Below are 11,097 nucleotides of genomic sequence, written 5' to 3'. Positions count from 1 at the left end.
ATCAACATGTTAAATGTGCAGCCAGCGGGAAAAAAAATAGCACCTGTACTCCACACACACAGAGACACGTACAAAGCTCTCCCTCGCCTTCCATTTGGTAGATCTGACCACAACTCTATCCTCCTGATTCCTGCTTACAAGCAAAAATTCAAGCAGGAAGCACCAGTGACTCAGTCTATAAAAAAAGTGGTCAGATGAAGCGGATGATAAACTACAGGACTTTTTTACTATCACAGACTGGAACATGTTCTGGGATTCTTTCGATGGTATTGAGGAGTACACCACATCAGTCACTGGCTTTATCAATAAGTGCATCGAGGACGTCGTCCCCACAGTGACTATACGTACATACCCCAACCAGAAGCCAGGAGCTAAAGGGTAGAGCTGCCGGTTTCAAGGTGCGGGACTCCTGCTATTACTAATGCTGCAGAAATGTGCTTGAAAGCACTCTCCAGATCCATCGGATGTTGTGATCACAATATAGTAGCCATATCGAGGAAAACCAAAGTTCCAAAGGCTGGACCTAAAATAGTGTATAAGAGGTCACACAATAAGTTTTGCAGTGATTCATATGTTGTTGATGTAAAGAATATTTGTTGGTCCATGGTGTGTAACAAGGAGCAAACAGACGCTTGACACATTTACGAAATTGCTTATTCCAGTAACTAAGAAAATGACTGCAAACACTGTTAAATCCTTGTGGATTGATGAGGAATTGAAAAAGTGTATGGTTGAGAGGGATGAGGGAAAAGGAATGGTAAATAAGCACAACCGATTGGCAAATGTACTGCAAATTGAGAACTCGTGACTAAACTGAAAAAGAAACTACACTATGAAACACAGATAAATGACATAAAAAGAATGACAGTAAAAAGCTTTAATGATTTTTTTAATTGGCAAGATTAGCGAATTTAGGCATGACATGCCAGCAACAAAATGCTGACACCACACATCCATGTTTAACTGACCAAATTATGAAAGACAAGAAATGCAATTTTGAATTCCGTAAAGTGAGTGTGGAAGAGGTGAAAAAATTATTGTTGTTTATCAACAATGACAAATCACCGGAGTCTGACAACTAGGATGGAAAATAACTGAGGATAATAGTGGATGATACTGCTACTCCTATTTGCCATATCTTCAATTTAAGCCTACTAGAAAATGTGTGCCCTCAGGCCTGGAGGGAAGAAAAAGTCATTCCGCTACCTAAGAATAGTAAAGGCCCCTTTACTGGCTCAAATAGCTGACAAAGCAGCCTATTACCAATCCTTAGTAAACTTTTGTGAAAAAAATTGTGTTTGACCAGACACAATGCTATTTTACAGTAAACAAATTGACAACTGACTTTCAGCACGCTTATAGGGAAGGAACTTCAATAAGCACAACACTTGCACAACTGACTGATGATTGGCTGAGAGAAATTTATGATAAAACGATTGTGGGTGCTATTTTGACAGACTTCAGTGACACTTTTGACATAATCGATCATAGTCTGCCCCTGGAAAAACGTGTTATGGCTTCACACCTCCTGCTATATTGGGGATAAAGAGTTACTTGTCTAACAGAACACAGAGGGTGTTCTTTAATGGAAGCCTCTCCAACATAATCCAGGTAGAATCAGGAATTCCCCAGGGCAGCTGTCTAGGACCCTTACTTTTTTCAATCTTTACTAACAACATGCCACTGGCTTTGAGTAAAGTGTGTCTATGTATACAGATGACGCAACACTATACACGTCAGCTACTACAGAGAATGAAATGACTGCAACACTTAACAAAGATCTGCAATTAGTTTCAGAATGGGAGGCAAAGGAATAAGGTAGTCATAAATATTTGAAAACTAAAAGCATTGTATTTGGGACAAATTATTCACTAAACCCTGAACCTCAACTAAATCTTGTAATGAATAATGTGGACATTGAGCAAGTTGAGGTGACTAAACTGCTTGGAGTAACCCTGAATTGTAAACTGTCATGGTCAAAACATATTGATACAACCGGAGCGGAGATGCGGAGAAGTCTGTCCATGATAAAGCACTGCTCTATCTTCTTAACAGCAACAAGGCAGGTCCTACAGGCTTTAGTTTTGTTGCACCTGGACTACTGTTCAGTCATGTGGTCAGGTGCCACAAAGAGGGACTTAGGAAAATTGCAATTGGCTCAGAACATGGCAGCACGGCTGGCCCTTGGACGTACACTGAGAGCAAACATTAATCATATGTGTGTCAATCTCTCCTGGCTCAAAGGAGAGATTGACTTCATCCCTAAATGTATTTTTGAGAGGTATTGACATGTTGAAAGAACAGAGCTGTCTGTTTAAATGACTAGAACACAGCTCAGGCACCCATGCATACCCCACAAGACATGCCACCAGAGGTCTCTTCACAGTCCCCAAGTCCAGAACAGACTATGGGAGGCGCACATTACTACAGCCATTAGTACTGTACATGGAACTCTATTGCACATCAGGTAACTGATGCAAGCAGTAGAATCAGATTAGAAAATGTATAAAAATGCACTTTATGGAACAGCGGGGACTGTGAAGCAACTCAAACATAGGCGCAGACACATGCATACACACACATTGTCACAGAGCCTGGAGTGGTGGGTGCGGAGTAAAGCGCAGAGAGCAGAGGATAATGGAGGAAACCGGACTTTATTGCGGCATCCGACACTAACGCCCAAAACAACAGGCGAATATCAAAAAAATGTCCAACCCGACACAGGGCACAAACAGACAGGAACACTACACGCAACAATCTCGACTAACAGAAAACAAGCCCGCACAAAAACAGGTGGGCCTAACAGGCTTAAATAGGCCTGAGACAGGTGTAACCAATAAGACAGAAAAGGAAAAGGGGATCGGTGGCAGCTAGTAGACCGGCGACGACGACAGCCGAGCGCCGCCCGAACAGGCAGGGGAGCCACTTTTGGTGGAAGTCGTGACACACATGTTAACATACGCACTATACACACACGTACACATGGATTTTGTGTTGCATACATGTGGTAGTGGAGTAGGGGCCTGAGAGCACACACTTAGTGTGTTGTGAAATCTGTTATGAATGTATTGTAATGATTTTAAAATGGTATAACTGCCTTAATTTTGCCGGATCCTAGGAAGAGTATGAGTTTTTTTTTGCAGACCCTAGGAAGAGTATGAGTATGAGAGTTTTCATAGCCAATCATTCAGAGTTAGAGATAGCAGGTGCGGTAGACAGAGAGAGTCCTAAACAGCAGGTCCGAGACAAGGTAGCATGTCCAGTGAACAGGTCAGGGTTCCATAGCCGCAGGCAGAACAGTTGAAACTGGAGCAGCAGCATGACCAAGTGGACTGGGGACAGCAAGGAGTCATCAGGCCAGGTAGTCCTGAGGCATGGTCCTAGGGCTCAGGTCCTCCGAGAGAAGAGAGTGAGAAAGAGAGAGAGAAGGAGAAAGAGAGATAAAGAGAGAGAATTAGAGGGAGCATACTTAAATTCACACAGTACACCGGATAAGACAGGAGAAACACTCCAGATATAATAAACTGACCCTAGCCCCCCGACACATAAACTATTGCAGCATAAATACTAGAGGCTGAGACAGGAGGGTTCGGAAGACACTGTGGACCTGCCCGACAATACCCCCGGACAGGGCCAAACAGGCAGGATATAACCTCATCCACTTTGCCAAAGCACAGAGGGATATCTTCAACCCCCAACCTACTACCCTGAGACAAGGCCGGGTATAGACCACGAAGATCTCCCCCACGACACAAGCCCGAGGGGGGCGCCAACCCGAAGATCACGTCAGTGACTCAACCCACTCAAGTGATGCACCTCTCGAGGGATGGCATGGAAGAGCACCAGTAAGCCAGTGACTCAGCCCCTGTAATAAATCCCAGTGGCGAGAGGGGAACCGGCCAGCCAGAGACAGCAAGGGCAGTTCGTCATTCCAGTGCCTTTCCGTTCACCTTCACACCCATGGGCCAGACTACACTCAATCATAGGACCTACTGAAGAGTTTCTGATTCTTGCAATGTTACGAAGATGAAAAAAAGCTGTCCTTTAAATATTCTTGATATGTTCGTCAAAAGAGAGATATGTTTTTTTAAGGAAAAGTACCAGTCAAAAGTTTGGACACACCTACTCATTCCAGGGTTTTTCTTTATTTTCACAATTTTGTATATTGTAGAATAATAGTGAAGACATTAAAGCTTTGCAATATCAAAAATGGAAGTAACCAAAAAAGTGTTAAAAAATGTACAAATATTTTATATTTGAGATTCTTCAAAGTAGCCATCCTTTGCCTTGATGACAGCTTTGCACACTGTTGGTATTCTCTAAACCAGCTTCATGAGGTAGTCACCTGGAATACATTTCAATTAACAAGTGTGCCTTGTTAAAAGTTAATTTGTGGAATTTCTTTCCTTCTTAATGTGAGCCATCCAGTTGTGTTGTTTTTTATTTTACCAGGCAAGTCAGTTAAGAACAAATTCTTATTTTCAATGACAGCCTAGGAACAGTGGGTTAACTGCCTTGTTCAGGGGCAGAATGACAGATTTGTACCTTTTACCAAGTCTCTTGGGGTATGTCTCTATAAGATTGGAACATCTAGCCACTGGGAGTTTTACCCATTCTTCAAGACATCTCCAGCTCCTTCAAGTTGGATGGGCTCCGCTGGTGTACGTACAGCAATCTTTAAGTTATACCACATATTCTCAATTGGATTGAGGTCTGGGCTTTGATTAGGTCATTCCAAGACATTGAAATGTTTCCCCTTCAACCACTCGAGTGTTGCTTTAGCAGTACGTTTAGGGTCATTGTCCTGCTGGAAGGTGAATCTCCGTCCCAGTCTCAGATCTCTGGAAGACTGAAACAGGTTTCCCTCAAGAATTTCCCTGTATTTAGCGGCATGAAAAACATCCCCACAGCATGATGCTGCCATCACCATACTTCACTGTGGGAATGGTGTTCTCGGGGTGATGAGAGGTGTTGGGTTTGTGCCAGACATAGTGTTTTCCTTGATGGCCAAAAAGCACAATTTTAATCAGAGTACCTTCTTCCACATGTTTGGGGAGTCTCCCACATGCCTTTTGGCAAACACCAAACATGTTTGCTTATTATTTTTTTTAAGCAATGGCTTTTTTTTCTGGCCACTCTTCCGTAAAGCCCAGCTCTGTGGAGTGTACGGCTTAAAGTGGTCCAATAGACAGATGCTCCAATCTCTGCCGTGGAGCTTTGCAGCTCCTTCAGGGTTATCTTTGGTCTCTTTGTTGCCTCTATGATTAATGCCCTCCTTGCCAGGTTTATTGTGGTGCCATATTCTTTCCATTTTTTAATAATGGATTTAATGGTGCTCTGTGGGATGTTCAAAGTTTATAACGTTTTTTATAACCCAACCCTGATCTGTACTTCTCCACAACTTTGTCCCTGACCTGTTTGGAAAGCTCCTTAGTCTTCATGGCGCCGCTTGCTTGGTGGTGCCCCTTGCTTAGTGGTTTTGCAGACTCTGGAGCCTTTCAGAACAGGTGTATACATACTGAGATCATGTGACAGATGACACTTAGATTGCACACAGGTGGACTTTATTTAATTTAACTAATTATGTCACTTCTGAAGGTAATTGGTTGCACCAGATCCTATGTACGGGCTTCATAACAAAGGGGGTGAATATATATGCACACACACCACTTTTCAGTTTTTTATTTTTGAGCATTTAAAAAAAATTCACTTCACCAATTTGGACTATTTTGTGTATGTCCATTACATGAAAATCCAATAAAAATCCATTTAAATTACAGGTTGTAATGCAACAAAATAGGAAAAAAGCCAAGGAGGTGAATACTTTTGCAAGGCACTGTAATCCAGTTTAGGAAGTAAGCTACTAATGTTCAGATGCCAGTCTTTTACAATGTTTAGCCCTTTCCTGCAGTCAAATGACCTAGTGGCCTCATGAGTGGAATGTTATTAATATTTTTCATAATTCCATAATAAATCAGCGTTCTTTTTTTTAAACCCGCGGAAAATGCAGTGTTTCTATGTCAAATGATGATGTACAGAACATGTAATATTGGGATGCAAATTCTAAATGGAATACATTTCAACTCTATAACCCATAACCATGTGAGTGAGGTATGTACATTTCTTTCAAAGTAGATTTGTATAAGACTACCAAGAAACACTGTGTGACCCTGACTTAGCCCACTGAGTATCCAACTCAAATAAGCTACGTTCAAAAGGCAGTTGAAGGCCCTGTCTGATGGTTGATATTAATATAGTGGCTATACGATTGCATAGAACTGCACCATTTGTTCTATCCCTATTAGTAAAATAGGAAAGGGTAGAAATTGGAATTGCTTTTCAAGGTTAGCGCCATAGGCCTCAGTCAATATGAGGAATGCACAGAATAATAAAAATTTAACTAGGCAAGTCAGTTAGGAACAAATTCTTACTTATAATGATGTCCTACCAGGGAACAGTGGGTTAACTGCCTTGTTCAGGGGCAGAAAAACAGTTTTTTTTTTACCTTGTCAGCTCAGGGATTAGATCCAGCAACCTTTCAGATACTGGCCCAACGCTCTAACCACGAGGCTACCTGCCACCACTGTAACCAATGATGGAATGTTATAAACTGACTTACATGGGCCCTCTACATGATTTGAAAACTGAGGGGGTATTCAAGTTTATGGAATTCAAATTGAAATAAAACAGACCACGGTGGGCTTCTCTTTTGGGCTAACAATAGCAGATATAATAGTGGAGTTCAAACTAATGGATACATGATTACAACTGACAACACCTCTGGCAGTATTGATAACAGTTTGACGATAACGCTTAGAAAGGATGGGAGGTATTACCTGATTGGGGCTTGGTCTGTCTCTGTGGGAGTCCAGGCTCCTAGATGGTTTGAGTGGAGTCCATCTCTGTAGAGCATTTTTTGTTCCCAAAAGGTGATGAAATTATCAGTAAAAGTCATAGTCATTAAGCCATATATGAAGTGTTAAGAGCCTGCTGAACCTTTCACAGCCGCGACCCAGCGACGGCACAGGGCCAGAGATAATTGCTTGCAGATGTAAGAGAAGAAATCCGTACTGCCCTGCCCACTTCACTGTTGCGCCAAGCAGAGGAAACTGCAGTTCTGAAATACATCAAAAAGCGTGAAGACTTCTGACTGAAGTCCATAAACACCGCAGAATACAAGTATGCTGGCAAGAGGATCCTATCTGGTGCGGAGATATACAAGGCCTATGGCGTCATCACAACAGTGTCTCGCCACCTTGGCCTGGATGAGGGCAAGGTTCTTGGCAGTCTGGCGAAGTACACTTCCAAGCAAGGGCTTTGGGATGGAGATGCAATATGGCAGTCGTTTCAACATATCTCATCAGCCACCTGGTGGAAGGGACTTTGTGGATCTGAGGCTCTTTCCCCTATTACCTCCATCATCCTCCAAATCGCACCAACGTCAGCCGCCTCAGAGCGCAACTGGTCCTTGTTTGGGAACACACACAACAAAGAACACAACAAGCTGACCAATACTAGGGTTGAAAACTTATTGGCCATACAGGCAAATTTGAGGCTTTTTGAGCCTGATATTGAGCCTGATATTGAGCCTTCCTCAACAAGGTTGGAAGTGACAGTGAAGATGAGGCCTCAGAGTCTAATGTTCAAGAGGTGGACATTGAGGAGGTCCAGGGAGAAGACATGGAAGCCTGAGAGGAAGACAACCAAAGCTTTAGTTTCTAGACTAGCATTTTACAGATGTATGTTGAAAACATTTTTGGAAGATGCGGTGGATCATTGGGAATCATTCAATGTTCCCTTTCTTTTGTTGTTCGGTAAAATCATCCCATGTGAAGAGTCAACTCATTTAATTAAAGTTAAATTCGTAACTACATTTTTTTTTCTATTGGAAGGATTTAATAATTTGCAATTTGTCTAATTATGATACAGCAAAAGGTTTATGTTTCTGTCTCCATATGATATGGCAAATATTTCCAAAGCAAAAAACATTACTTTAAATGGTATTAATATTAATTTGCATATATTGCCATTAATTCCCATATATTCTTGTTAATTCCCATATATTCCCGTTAATTCCAATGGAAAGTTTCTGCCTCTAAATATTCTTCAAAATGTGCAACCCTAGCAATAACACAAGAATAACCATCATAAAAATGTTTAAAGACAAAGTTTCATACTTCTAAATGTCTTGAAGGATGAAACTACATGAGTTTTCATAGCCTACTGTTATATTACACAAAGACAAACCCAGTTGGTCAGATGATGATCATTTTTCTCTGGAGGATGCAAAGCACACATTGAGCAGTCTTGCTTCGCATTGAAGACTGGAAAAAAAAGAAGACCATATTTTTATGCATTGTTGACACATTTAAAGACTCTTTCTGGAACCCATAGTTCTAAAGGTTGTGCTTCAAAGATAAAATATGTCCCTCACAGTTGCATACTACATTGTTCTCTCACTGTGCTTTACCCCCTTCCCACACCCTGTAGCAAAGGGTTTCCCAAAGCTTGTCTTTCTGCTGTACACAACTCATTGGAGCCAAAAGTTTACCTCGAAAACACAGAGTCAACCTTGTTGTAAGCTACTGTAAGTCTGAATTTCCCTCCTTTTTTCTGTATTTCCTGTTAGCTTAATGCAGAATAAAAATAACATCTCCTCCTAATGGCTAAGACATAAAAACAGCAAGGTTCCATGAGATCACCATGTGGGATTTAGAAATATATGTAACATGAATTACAATAACTACAGTAGGTACATCAAACCTACAGCAAAGTACATTAAACGTCCCAAAATGTATTTTCCAGTATCAGTATTTCCTTTTTCATGCTTTATTCCTGAAGTAATGGATTCAACTGTTCAACACTTACAGCCAAAAGTTTAATACCCCGGGTATTCCCAGAACACATTCTGGAAAGTCTATAGATTCAGTGGTCACTTTATTAGGTACAACCCCCCTTGCATCTGGAACAGCATGAATTCAAAAAAGTTGATGAAACTGGGAAAGGAGATGGAGTGTATTTAAGTATTTAAGTCTAGTTTGAGTTTATTACAGTCAGTACAAGCTGAGTGTTGGAATGATTAAAAAAACAGTTTTGGAACTTTTCTGAGTTACCATCACAGACTGTGCTGTCATTTTGCATATTCTAAATTTCAAACAAACAGTAACAGAATACCTGAATACTTCTTAGCATTCTTTAGTTTCTAGCAAGCCAAGCCCACTGGACTTGGTGTATGTCGGAGCAGTTTATTTTTGTGAATGAGGTGGTGAACTTAATAAAGTGGCAACTAAGTGTAGATATCACAAACAACTCCTTTTGAGCAGTGTCTGTCTGTTATACGTTTCATCAATGGGTATAATGGTAAATCTGATCCCCAAGGTCCTCATAGGCTCACTTGGATATATATACAGTGCCTTGCGAAAGTATTCGGCCCCCTTGAACTTTGCGACCTTTTGCCACATTTCAGGCTTCAAACATAAAGATATAAAACTGTATTTTTTTGTGAAGAATCAACAACAAGTGGGACACAATCATGAAGTGGAACGACATTTATTGGATATTTCAAACTTTTTTAACAAATCAAAAACTGAAAAATTGGGCGTGCAAAATTATTCAGCCCCCTTAAGTTAATACATTGTAGTGCCACCTTTTGCTGCGATTACAGCTGTAAGTCGCTTGGGGTATGTCTCTATCAGTTTTGCACATCGAGAGACTGACATTTTTTCCCATTCCTCCTTGCAAAACAGCTCGAGCTCAGTGAGGTTGGATGGAGAGCATTTGTGAACAGCAGTTTTCAGTTCTTTCCACAGATTCTCGATTGGATTCAGGTCTGGAATTTGACTTGGCCATTCTAACACCTGGATATGTTTATTTTTGAACCATTCCATTGTAGATTTTGCTTTATGTTTTGGATCATTGTCTTGTTGGAAGACAAATCTCCGTCCCAGTCTCAGGTCTTTTGCAGACTCCATCAGGTTTTCTTCCAGAATGGTCCTGTATTTGGCTCCATCCATCTTCCCATCAATTTTAACCATCTTCCCTGTCCCTGCTGAAGAAAAGCAGGCCCAAACCATGATGCTGCCACCACCATGTGTGACAGTGGGGATGGTGTGTTCAGCTGTGTTGCTTTTACGCCAAACATAACGTTTTGCATTGTTGCCAAAAGTTCAATTTTGGTTTCATCTGACCAGAGATCCTCACTGAACTTCTGGAGAGAGTTTGCTGTACTGAAAGTAAAGGGGCTGAATAATTTTGCAAGCCCAATTTTTCAGTTTTTGATTTGTTAAAAAAGTTTGAAATATCCAATAAATGTCGTTCCACTTCATGATTGTGTCCCACTTGTTGTTGATTCTTCACAAAAAAGTACAGTTTTATATCTTTATGTTTGAAGCCTGAAATGTGGCAAAAGGTCGCAAAGTTCAAGGGGGCCGAATACTTTCGCAAGGCACTGTATATTCAAACCAAGCTGCTTACCTATTGCAGATTCAGTCTTCCCAGCCTGGTGCAGGTCTACAATTTTGTTTCTGGTGTCCTTTGACAGCTCTTTGGTCTTGGCCATAGTGGAGTTTGGAGTGTGACTGTTTGAGGTTGTGGACAGGTGTATTTTATATTGATAACAAGCTCAAACAGGTGCCATTAATACAGGTAACGAGTGGAGGACAGAGGAGCCTCTTAAAGAAGAAGTTACAGGTCTATGAGAGCCAGGAGTCTTGCTTGTTTGTAGGTGACCAAATACTTATTTTCCACCATAATTTGCAAATAAATTCATTAAAAATCCTACAATGTGATTTTCTGGATTTTTTTTGTGTACCTATGATGAAAATTACAGGCCTCTCTCATCTTTTTAAGTGGGAGAACTTGCACAATTGGTGGCTGACTAAATACTTTGTTTTGCCCCACTGTACATATGAAACTAGGACATTAAAACACTGCCAGAATTCTTTCATCCACATCCATTCACATAAAATATGTATTTTAAAGTATAAATCCCTTTCTAAGACAACTGTCTTTCTGGACGTTTCAAAAGGTTTGCAAATAGATCTTTCTGCAAGTAATGTGAATTGAAAGGGATTTGGTAATACCTATGTAGGTGATGTA

The sequence above is a fragment of the Oncorhynchus mykiss genome, chromosome 27, assembly GCF_013265735.2.
Source record: "Oncorhynchus mykiss isolate Arlee chromosome 27, USDA_OmykA_1.1, whole genome shotgun sequence".
NCBI lineage: Eukaryota > Metazoa > Chordata > Actinopteri > Salmoniformes > Salmonidae > Oncorhynchus > Oncorhynchus mykiss.
This window is presented reverse-complemented; position numbering follows the sequence as displayed.